The 10,516-nt window shown below is 39.4% G+C and overlaps 1 non-coding gene across 1 annotated transcript in view; it reads right to left on the bottom strand.

The window, feature by feature from the left end:
* The window catches only part of LOC102261754, a 47,026-nt gene extending 37,392 nt beyond the window's left edge, over positions 1–9,634 (bottom strand). The window contains exons 1-2 of the transcript XR_001361767.1: positions 9,564–9,634; positions 1,682–1,774 (exon numbers count right to left, since the gene is read on the bottom strand). This is a non-coding gene — a transcript (uncharacterized LOC102261754). The remainder of the gene's footprint in view (positions 1–1,681; positions 1,775–9,563) is intronic.
* Between the last annotated feature and the right edge of the window lie 882 nt (positions 9,635–10,516).

Below are 10,516 nucleotides of genomic sequence, written 5' to 3'. Positions count from 1 at the left end.
AATGGCAGAGGTTAATTGCTAGAGAAATTCTAGACTCTTCTCAGCCCAGAGAGGGCACCAAAGGAATTTACATAACAAACTTAACTAACTAGCTTTTATCTTAGTTCCCCCATATACAGTCGAACCTCAGTTCTCTCAAACATCTCCCAAATTGAACAATTTGGTTCTTGAACAAGTTGTATAGTGGGGAGGAGGGGGATGTCTTGGTTGTGGAACAAAACTTCTATTTTCAACATGACAACACTTTCATGCTGGTATCGCAGCATGACAAAAGGTGTCTCCCAAACAAGGGAGAGAAAGCTTTTGACCATTAGCACAATTTTAAAACATAAAGAGACCATCAAGAGTGCTAATGTTGCTAAGGGTGTGAAAGGAACGATGATTTCAGGCAGTTGAAGAGGTAGGGAAAGTGTTGTAGATTTGGATAAATTAAAAGCAGATAGCTGGTGACAGCAGTTCGGAGGCAGTGATATGTGAAAAAGCAAAGGTGCCGCATACTGACCTCCTAAAAGACACCCATGGAATGAGTGCTGAAAATGATTCATGTGATTACATATGAATATTTATATAATGGAATATTACTCAGCCATGAGAAAGAAGGAGATCCCGTTATTTGCAACAACATGGATGAAGCTTGAGGACATTATGCTGAGCGAGGTAAGTCAGAGAAAGACAAATACTGAATGATCTCACACATATGTGGAATCTAAAACTCCAAACTCTTAGAAACAAAGAGTATAATGGTGGTTATCTGGAGCTGGGGGAGGGATAGCTGGAGAGAACATGGTCAAAGGGTATAAAGTTGCAATCATGTAGGATAAATAAGTTCTGGAGAATGAATGCATAGCATAATGATTATAGTAAAAAATACTGTATTTTATACTTCAAAATTCTAAAGGACTAGATCTTAAATGTTCTTACCAAAATGATAATTATGTGATGGAATACAGGTGTTAGCTAACACTGCAGTGGTAATCATATTGCAATATATAAATGTATTAAATCATCTTAAACTTGTATAATGTTATATGTCAATTTATCTCATTTTAAAAAATTATCCAATGAGTGTTCATAATTATCCCTTCAAATCCTAAAACACACACACACAGATTTCTATGGGAATTCTATTATAGAAGAAATTATAAAGATTATTCTTAATAAAAAATATTTTCTTTCTCTGACTGACTTATTTCACTTCATAATGCGGCATCTAGGTTTTAAGGTCACAAACAGTAAGATTCATTCTTTTTTATGGCTGAGTAATATTCCATTGTACATATGTACCATATCTTCTTTATTCGGAGGGGGAAGGCAAGGGCAAGACTGGGGGGATGAGGGGACAATGGGGGGATAAAGACACATTTAAAAAATATTTTCTAATAAAAAGTGGAATAAAGATTCTTGGCCTTAATGAGGATCAAGATAAGCTACCCCAAAATATGGCACCTTGACATATTGAATATTTTATGCTGAAGGAGTCTGAGAAAACAGCAGAAGTAGGAAGCTCTCTCTGACTCCCCCCCCCATTTTTCTACCCTAACAGGTCATAAAATTCTCATGTGAGAGATGCTCTGCCTATACCCAGAGGAAAGGAACATCCTTATCACGAAAGAAAAAGAGACAATGAGAAAAATCCGAACAAACAGGACTTGCTAAAATTCTCCCAGTTGACTACACTTACCTCATACTCCTTATCATCTTCCTCTACGACTGTCCACTCTTCATGAAAATATTCAGATCTGTTTCTTCAGGTCTTCACTTCCTTGTGAAGGATCTCGTGTCACGTGTTTAAAAAAAGAGATAAGCTCAAAATGGAGTCTCGTGCTAAACCCATATCGTCAAAGCAAGACTCAGTACCTAACCACCTAATTGCAATTTCAGCTTCTCCCAGGAATACAATCTTAAATCAGTCAATCTGCAATTTCCTGGTCAGCACTAGTGAGGTAGGCTAGACACCCTCCATCCCCCAAAGAAAGATGAGGTAATAAGCTCTTTCCTTGTCCCTGGCCTCTTTTGCCTGTAAAAGCCTAATTATATTTTCAAATTTACTTGGTTAAATTTTGTTTTTTAACACATGTAAAACATATATTAAATAAATTTGCATGTTTTCTCCTATTAATCCGTCTTTGTCAGTTTAATTTTCAGACCCAGCCAGAGACCCTAAGAAGTTTGAGGAAAATTTTTTCCTCCCTTATGGCTGCCTTCCAGGAAGGTTTTGAACAAAATTAGCATGGATACATTCTAGCAAGAGTGGAATTTTGGCTCCCATTTCCTGACTAAACCATTTGTTGTGATGGGACTTCCTTGTTCTCTTGTTTTTTATGTCTCTTCCAACATTCCCACTGCCCTCCCCTAAGGTGCTTACCTACATTCCCATTCCTCCTATTACCTTTTTATGCCCCTTAGGGGCCCCACCTATGTAACTTGATCCCTCTGTTTCAGCAGGTTTTTCCTGAAGCTCTGGCCACTCCTTTTGACTTATCAGAGCAAAATTGTAGCCATTAAAATGATGAAAAGAATGTGTAGAGAGTATGCCATTTTCTCCTTAAAAAACTGTTCTGAGGGGAAAATTGAATAGGAATAAAGTTATTTTTCAAATAAAAGCCAATGCAGAAATATAAAATATACCAAATTTCTCATCTCCATCTTTCTTTCCCCATCCCTCTCCCCTCCTGCCCCACACATACACACTGATAATGAACAACTTCAGAGAAGACCTGGCTCAGTAAAAAGATCTGTACCCACGGGAACTAGAAGCAGCTAGATCAGCTGATAGAAATCCTAAAGCCATTAGGATCAAATATGCACACACAGAAACTCCATGCATTAAAGTTTTAGAGAATCTGAAATCAAACCTTCTCTTTCACCCTGAAAAAAAATCACTGCTGATCATATTCCAAGTTCAATCAATTGGGTTAACATTTTTTTGTGACTCCCTCACTCTTCCTAAATTTCTACTCTTTAACTTCCCTGCCTTTCACACTTCCATTCACCTTGCTAGAAGTTCCTTATAGAGAAATATTTGTGTTTCAGTGGGAAACTCTGAATCGTCTATAGCATGTCCTTCTGGGCTCTAGCCCTGTTCATTGTCTTTGAGCTACTTTGCAATTCTTTGTAAGCAGTAGGTAAATGATAGATGTGTGGATTCTGTCTTGTTTGGTAGTATTTCTAAGTAACTTCCTCCCCCTTGTGGCAAAACCATTTTTTGTGGACATTTGCAATGCATCTCAACATCCCTTTACCTCATAGAAATCTGTGCTGTTTTGAATTCTTCTTTAAAGCTGTTATAACATCTGCCTGGTTCTCTTATATCATAGAAGTGACAAATACTCTCTCCTCGACCAAACCTTAGCCAAGCTTCTGTGAGCTCTCTTCTCAGCTAGGCTTTGACTTTGGCCCCACGTCCTGAGGGGGCCTGCCTAGCCCAGTTGTAGCAAGAATCCCTCACCCTTGATATCTGATCAGTTGGGCCTGGCTTCAGCAAGATTATCCGTACTGTTAATATCTCCTCTTAGTAATTTCCCAACCATTGGCCCGCCTCTTTCTACTTCTAGGCTATAAATCCCTAACTGTCTTTGTTGTATTCGGAATTGAGCTCAGTTCTATACTGAGGTCTCTACCCTATGGATTCCAAGAAGAAAGATTCATTTGATGTGAACTCCAAGAAGGAATTTATCTACTAAGATTGACTCCCCATGGTCAACCAAGGGCACAAATTTTATGAATAATGAGAGTCTAATGGCCATTTGCTGACAGGGGCTCATCATGTACTCTGTACATTGGAAAGAACCTCAGACTGAACTCTCAGCTTCCCTGTCTAACTCAACCACTGCAGGCAAGCCCTGGTTCATCTTTCTACCAATAGACTGAGACCTACCCTGTCCAATTAGAACTGCACAATTTGTATACCCCATTTACTAGTAATTCACAAGCTCCCTGATACTGAACTATGAAGACAGAGAAAAGGTTTTTTCCTCCCCTACAACACTTTAGTAATGGTTTGTTAGTTTTATGCTTGGATTGAAGTTTTCCCTTGCTGAAAGACTAATACTATGTTGGGGGGGGGGGAGAGATGCCCAGCCGGTGTTGCTCAGTGGTTGAGTGTCGACCCATGAACCAGGAGGTCATGGTTCAATTTCTCATCAGGGCACATGCCCGGGTTGCGGGCTTGATCCCCAGTAGGGGGTAATGCAGGAGGCAACCAATGTATGATTCTCTCTCATCATTGATGTTCCCTCTCCCTTCTCTGAAATCAATAGAAACGTATGTTTTAATATATTTTATTGATTTCAGAGAGGAAGGGAGAGGGAGAGAGAGATAGAAACGTCAGTGACGAGAGAATCATCAATCAGCTGCTTCCTGCATGTTCCCTACTGAGAGGATTGAGCCCGAAACCTGAATTGAACCTGGGACCCTTCAGTCCGCAGGCCAATGCTCTATCCACTGAGCAAACCTGGCTAGGGCTGTAGAAACATACTTTTTAAAAATAATAATAGATAGATTTTGTTCTTCTTACCTGGACAGTATAATAGTCCCCCCCTTATCTGCAGCAGATATGTTCCAAGACCCCCAGTGGATGCCTGAAACCATGGATAGTACTGAACCCTGTATATATTATGCTTTTAATACACATATATACCTACGATAAAGTTTAATTTCTAAATTAGGCACACTGAGAGGTTAATAGCAACTAATAACAAAATATACTGTAATAAAAGTTATATGAATGTGGTTGGTTACTCATTTCAGGGGATCCCTTTCTGAAGTCCTCGTATAGGCTCAATGCTTTCTGGCACAACACATTCTCATCAGTCAGAACACTCTTTCTGTCATGTCTTCCACCCACTTATTGAATGCTTCTTTCATCATAACTAAGCACTTATCACGTACTGTGACTGTAACTTTTGCAGTTTGAGGTGCGACAGCAAAACAGGCATGAATTTCTTTTTCTACCTTCACAATTTCTTGGATAAAAGATTTGTTCTTACTGGAGATCTTAACCTCAGCATACATTTTTTTTCCTTCCTTTATTAAGTTGAGAACTGTCACCTTTTCACTTCAAAGAGTCACTTTACGGCTTCTCTTGGGCATAACTGAATTGCCAGTATCACTACTACTCTTTTGCTTTGGGACCATTATTCAGTAAAATAAGGTTCACTTGAACACAAGCACTGTGATATCATGACAGTCGACCCGATAACGGACACGCTACTAAGTGATATAAGTGATATACTGTGTGGATTTCCGGGACAAAGGGATGATTCAGATCCTGGGTGGGCAGAGAGGAATGGCGCAGGATTTCATCAGGGTACTCAGAAGGGCACACAGTTTAAAAGTTATGAATTATTTATTTCTGGAATTTCCCATTTAATATTTTCAGATTCCGGTTGACCACAGGTAACTGAAACTGTAGGAAGCAACACTGCGAATAAGGGGGACTGCTTATATTCATTACTCTCTATTGATAGATAATCTCACTTTACAGGTGAAATACTTAAGAAACTGTGTGAGGTACTCCCATTAAAACAAAAATTTCCTTGTTCATACTGACCCATAACATTTTGGCAAAATTGAAAAGCCTAATTATCCTGTAAAATCAAAATCTATCCATTAACTCTAACAATAATGTGATATTCATCTTAAAGTCCTCAGAGGCCCTCCTCATATAAAATGATTCCAGGAGGACCAGTGAGACTGTAATGACTCCTGCTCTATCAGGCTTGTCAAATATTGTCCAGAACGACATCACATGCTCAGCAGGTGCAAGCCGCATTCTCAAAGAGAATATCACCAGATACACCTTTATGTGATTTGCAGTCAGGAGACTGAGGTTACTGGAAAGAGACACCAATGAAAGTCTTCCTTAAAATTGCACTGGAATGGACCATTTCAGGTCCTTTTAACTACGAGTATTACATTTAAACTCCAGGGTGTACATCCATGGGTACATGAAAGCCAGTGTCAATGAGAGCACAAACAACACATCTTTGCCTTTTCAATGTGCACACCTGGGATTTTCTTTTGGTGTAATCAATCAAATGTATTTCCTATGCTTGCCACGTAAAAAATACGCCATACATTTTGTGTATAATCATTCAGCATTTCCAAGTATTCAAAACAGAACTTCCGAATGCTCATTTTGTTAATATTTTGACATGCTATCTTACCAGGAGGTACCCAAGACACTATTTCACTAATGTGTGCAAGGATTTATACTCTGTCTAGGAGTTCCTGAACTACATCATGTTATCCATAATTTATATCAGACTCTGGCTCAGATAGCAAAAGAAATAGCTCAAGCATTAGAAGTACAACAGACAAGCATACATTTATCAGATAGAAATTTTAATTGCTTGCCAGCCAGGTTGGCAATGGGTAACACATGTTATTGTTCCTGAATAAATACCTTAGGAGAAATGGACCAATCAATCAATTAATTAAAAAGTCACTTGCTTACCTAATATTGATCAAACTAATCCTTGTGAATTGCTGTTCTAGTTGGGCTTAGGCACTAAGAAATTGGACATGAAGTGGATCCAATATTTCTTATTATGATGATGATCCTTAAGCTCTTGCCCTCCTCCACAATCTAACATCCAGGTTCTTAAATGGTGCTACACAGTCATGATCCCAAAGCAACAGTTAGCTGTGATCAGCCTCAGAAAGAATTTGCAGCCCTCGTGATCAACTAGTTTGGCTGCTGAGTGACTGAGAGGGGTAGTTGAGAAATTCTGGGAAAGTTGCTGGTGCAGGGCTGGCAGAGCAGAGATGTAAGAACTAATTGAAGACAGTGACAGATGTAGCATAGGCACAGCCTGTCCTGCATTGCTCAGAATTAAACTCCCAAGGTCTTCTGAGGAATCCAGAAACAACTTAGTTTGCTTTCCTTGAGGACACAGTCTGCTGCCTAAGGGCAGAACTCCCCATTTGGCCAGTTGCTGGTTGCCTGCTCACCCAACAAGAGGAGAGCAAAGTTTACCATTTCCAACCATGGCTGTGATTCTCCTTCTTTCCTCATTCATCTTTCTTGTAGATAAATCCTTTGTTAGATAAAATCAGTTACTATTCAAGTAAGTTAGTGTGATAATAATTAAAAATATGTCTTTGGGTTATTCTTTGACATATTACCTAACCTCTATGAGCATTAGTTTTCTCATCTTGTTAAATGGAAATGCGCAATACGAAAGTAAGTGAAATCACAAAGGTCCAGTGCCCAGCACTACATCAGGCACATATACAGAAAAGCTGCCTTCCAAGATGAAATTGATGATGAAGTCATTCAATCTCAGTCAACAAGCATTATAAGTGTTACAAATAAGAAGGAACTTAAGTGAAATGCTTGGTGGAATCCTAATCAATCAATTAACCATGTGTGTGTTAGTTAAGCTCCCTGCTCTGAGGAATACAAAAGTACAGACAAGATCCCTTCTAAGGAAACAGGAGATGAGCTAGGGATATAAAATCACACATGAACCAATACTTCAAGAACATGGCTATGGTGGAATTTAACAATTTGAGTAAGCTGTAGAAAGGCAAAGGAGGGTACTTAATGAAAGAATGCAAGAAGGTATGAAGAAGCAGTCAGACAGACCAGATAATCAAAACCCCCCATCTTAGCTCCTTCTGGTGCCCAACAGAGTTCCTCAGCACCAGGTGTTATAGGCCAATACCCTATACCCGTGGTCGGCAAACTGCGGCTCACGAGCCACAAGCGGCTCTTTGGCTCCTTGAGTGTGGCTCTTCCTAAGCCTTAGGAGTACCCTAATTAAGTTAATAACAGTGTACCTACCTATATAGTTTAAGTTTTAAAAATTTGGCTCTCAAAAGAAATTTCAATCGTACTGTTGATATTTGGCTCTGTTGACTAATGAGTTTGCCGACCACTACATTGAAACCTTGAGTTATAGAAACTTTTTAAAAATATATCTTTATTGATTTCAGAGAGGAAGAGGGAGAGAGAGATAGAAATATCAATGATAAGAGAGAATCATTCACTGACTGTCTCCTGCACACCCCTCACTGAGGATTGAGCCCGTGACCAGGCATGGGCCCTGACTGGGAATCAAACCATGACCGCCTGGTCGATGCTCAACCACTGAGCCATGCTGGCTAGGCTATAGAAACGTTCTGTGCCTCAATTTCCTCACCTGTCAAATAGAAATAATAATAATAATACCTAATTCAGAGACTTGTGTGCTTTAATGTAATAATGGGTGAAAAGTGTTTAGCAAAGTGCCAATATAAAGCAGGCAATATGTGGTAGTTATCAATTGTGATTTTGGTTCTCTATCATTGAGATTGCCTTTCTATTCTTCATTCTCTCTCAGCCCCTCTTGCAGTCATGTTGCAAAACACCACTTTGTTCACAGTTTCATAAATATTCTTTTCTCTTTCTGACTTATACCTTTGTTTACACTGAATGTACCATAGCTCCCTCCCCTGACTCATACCCCTCCCAAGCATATGCAGAACTCATCCACCTGTCACAGGTGTTCTCAGCTTTCAAGGTCTAGATTAAATCAGGAAAGTATTCCAGATTCATTCTTCCATAACTCAATTACATGTTTTTACCTTTATAAAACACTCTTCGTGGACAGCATTGTGTTGTAATTGCTTTTGTAGTAAAAAGCCTCAAATTGGTTTATGAGGCAAGCACGCTGCTTTTTTAACCTTTGAGTTCCCTATAGCCAGCCAAAACAACATACATAGTAGGCTAGTTAGATCACAAAAGTCAGAAATTCTTGATTTAGGCTCTCCAAAGATAGAGGCCAAGTAGCTCCCCTGCTTTTAGAGTCTGCTTGGATTCTACACTGCATGAGTAGGCCATAAGAGGAACTGATCTAGGAATGAGAACCAACAACCTGACAATTTGTGTTAATTGTGAGTCTTTATAGCATTTTGAACACTAAACATTTTTGGTAACTGAAACTCCTGACAATGGTAATGCATAATACCTGGATTGTCTGTGTTCTGCTGTGTGTGCAGGTGAACATATGTATAACTCAAAATGCCACAAATCTCTGTATTGGTGGCTTCCTTCATGTTTTTCAAGGTTTCACAGTCTACACTAACTAGAGCATATTCTGCTTTAGCCTAACCTGATGGTAAGAGCTTTCATTGTATGGGAATGTATAGGGATTACTTTTTAACAAAAGCCAAGTGTTCCCTTTGGATGAATTGAATTCCTCAATCTCACAGTGATATAATTACATTTGTCAGCTTTGATTTATTGATTATTTGAATATCACATTTTCCTTTGCATGTTTATTAGTTTCATTGAAGATATTCTGCTCATCTTTTTCATGGTCACCTCCTTCAAGGCAAAGAAAAGCTCAGCCAGGGGCCTTCAGAGCTCCCTGTAGAGTTTCCTCCCTCTCTGCTGAGTCCTGTCAGCTGCTACCCTTCCACCAACTGCACACACACAAAAAAAATTTCCCAGCTTTTGTGATGGAGTTTAGAAAATATATATTAAATCTAATAACTTTGGTCATGACATCCAAGCAGTAGTCATGGTAAATGGCTTATCTTGCTGACAAACGTGCTTTGTGAAAATCACCCCTTACCTTGGGCACTGGACAAGAAAAACAGGATAATCCAAAGACTCCTGTGCAGTCAAGGAACCTGGAGCCATCTGGTTAGGACAAAAATAAATCAGCAATGAAGCCTGCGTGACTCTCCAAGGATTTGCACGACTGAATTAACATCACTCAGATTGAAGAGCAGAGGAAACTGGGAGCAGAGACCATTGAAACAACTCTAATTAACACACATGGAGAAAGGGGCTTTTAGAATGAAATGCCTTGTATTATCTGGCACTAAAACCCAGACAATAATTTGAAAGTTCTCCAGCTTGATAAAGACAAATCAAAGCATGTATTGATTGAATGGGTAAGCTCTGGTCTGGTACAAAAACACAACAAAACAAAACAAAATAGAAACGTCATTTAATGGGCACTTAACAAACCAGAGGGTTCAGCTAAGCAGAATTATTTGGCTGTGTTGTGTTAAGAAAGCCAGTATCTGATACCCCACTCTGAGAACTCTGTGTGAACTTACATTTTGACATGTGCTTAGGGTTCCAGACCTAGCAAATCACAATTATGCCGTATTTGGAACACAGTTATACTAAAAATTGTTTGTTGTTTATCTGAAATTCAAATTTAGCTGGGCAGCCTATATTTTATCTGGCAACCCTCCTCTGGAAACAAAGACCACCCAAATGAGAACAAAAAGAGGCTATTTATTCAGAGCTTGTTATAACAAGGGAGTCATCAGCAGCCATCACAGTGTTTGGCAGCCATTCAAAGGCAGGCAGGGGTGTGGGAAAGCTTTATAGTGGAAAAAAAAACCAGAAGGCTGCAGGTGTGCCCTATGGAAATAAACAAAGGCCAACCAAATGAGAAAAACAAAGGGTATTCATTCTGAGCTTGCTATAGCAAGAGTCGGCTACCATCACTTGTGTTTGACAGAGACTCAAAGGCAGGCAGGGGAGAGGGAAAGCTTTATAGTGGAAAAA

The sequence above is a fragment of the Myotis brandtii genome, unplaced genomic scaffold (genome assembly GCF_000412655.1).
Source record: "Myotis brandtii unplaced genomic scaffold, ASM41265v1 scaffold1875, whole genome shotgun sequence".
NCBI classification, from domain to species: Eukaryota; Metazoa; Chordata; class Mammalia; order Chiroptera; family Vespertilionidae; genus Myotis; species Myotis brandtii.
Note: the sequence above shows the minus strand (reverse complement) of the source record. Positions and strands in the feature narration are given on the sequence as shown.